Genomic DNA, 1817 nt, shown 5'->3' on the forward strand with positions numbered 1-1817 from the left:
GTGTGGAAAGCAGTTTCATGGGGAACAAAGAGGGAAGTGATGCACAACCTTTGGATGGTGATTTATCATGGATAATTATGTCTAAGGCTTCCTCTGTGTCTTGGGAACACACGCTATTGGTTAGGAGAGAAGGGGGAAGGCTTGACTCCACTCTCAAAGGCATGAACAGCCTTGAAGATGGATGCAGTATAGAAACTGGTTTTATGGAAGTTCCATGGAAGGAGTGATGGGCACGAACCATGGATAGATCTTATCAATACTGGAAGTATGTGATAAAGGTTTGATGAAGGCGTGCTAGGAGGAGCATGGACGCCCCTGATGAGGTAACAGGTGGGGACTGCAGACCATTGGACATAGTCTGGTACACTATGGGCTGATCTGGTCCTGCAGTTACACCTTACTCTGTTTTATGATTATTAATCATATTATTTCTTCTTCTTATGATTGAGATTGATGATTAGACATAGTAGCACTGAACCATAGCTTGGCCGGTTCAGAAAAACACTCTATGGCCTTGGTTTGGCAGCTAAGTCCGGATCTCCTACTTCCTGATGGATTTATGGCGATCTGACTTTGGAATCCTCTTAGTGGTGAATTATCATGAATTATCATGGTATTTGGGGATTTTTATCTGATTGATTTCGAGACGGTCAAGGTGGCCGGTGGGGCTGTTCTAGGTCGAGATCCATAGGATCGAGATCGGTTCTTGGAATTCTGACTTGACCATTCTCTTAGTTAAGATTTATCATGAATTATCATGAATCCTAATGAGTTTTTAGGGATTGATTTAGAGATGGTCCCTTGGGCCGGTTTGGCTGATCTTGGCCGAGATCTATGGGATGGAGGCCGGTTCTGGGAAATCTGATTGGACCATTCCCTTAGTTATGATTTATCATGAATTGTCATGAATTTAAATTCATTTTTGGATCACATTTGAAATCGGCCAGATTTGGGTTTAATGAGAAAATGATCGGTTAGTTATGGAACCAGCCATGCAATGATAGATCCTTGTGTTAGGTTATCGGATCATATGCTTGTGTATTGTGAAATGTTTGTCACTTATGATTATTGATCATAAGGAATGTTAGTTATCAACCTTGGGTTGGTAAGCTATGTGCAAAGCATTGGCTATGTTTTTGGAGCAGGTTTGCTTGCGGTCGAAATTGCACCTGAGGGCATATTGGGGTCAGATCCTTGTGTTAGGATATCTGATCATATGTTTGTGTGCTGGAACATATTGTCACTTATGATATTGATCATAAGGAATTGCTGGTTATCAACCTTGGTGTTGGTAAGGCAGGCCGTGTGTGATCTGATCATGGGTAAGGATGGACGACCTGATCCTTGGATGATGGATCAAGGTGTCTGATCTGATTGATCAAAGGATGCACCGGTGGTAAGAGCAACACTAATCAGGTTCAGTGGGACATGGTTCCATGACTAATTAGGAAGTATGGAGACTCATCAGTTCTGAGTCATGTGGGGTGGTTGGTTGATTGACTCAGGATCTGATGGGCATTGTTAGTCCATGAGCTGGACTTGGTATCAGAAGTTGATAAGGCAAAAAGGATGTGGGACAGTGCATGAGCCGGTAAGGGCCAGATGCATGTCCTTAGCTGTTTGAAGACTTCTCAAGGGATACTTATGTCTGTGGGGATGGTTGGCTGAATGACTAAGTACCCAAGAGAAGAGTTTATGAAGGTATAAGGGAGTTGGACGAGTGGACGGGGAGCTGGGCAAGGCTACCTCGCAGCTCGATCAGCTGGTTTATGAGTTCATTCAGCTAGTGTAGCTGGGCCGATGAGCTAACAAGCTCC

This window comes from Brassica oleracea, chromosome C7, assembly GCF_000695525.1.
Source record: "Brassica oleracea var. oleracea cultivar TO1000 chromosome C7, BOL, whole genome shotgun sequence".
NCBI classification, from domain to species: Eukaryota; Viridiplantae; Streptophyta; class Magnoliopsida; order Brassicales; family Brassicaceae; genus Brassica; species Brassica oleracea.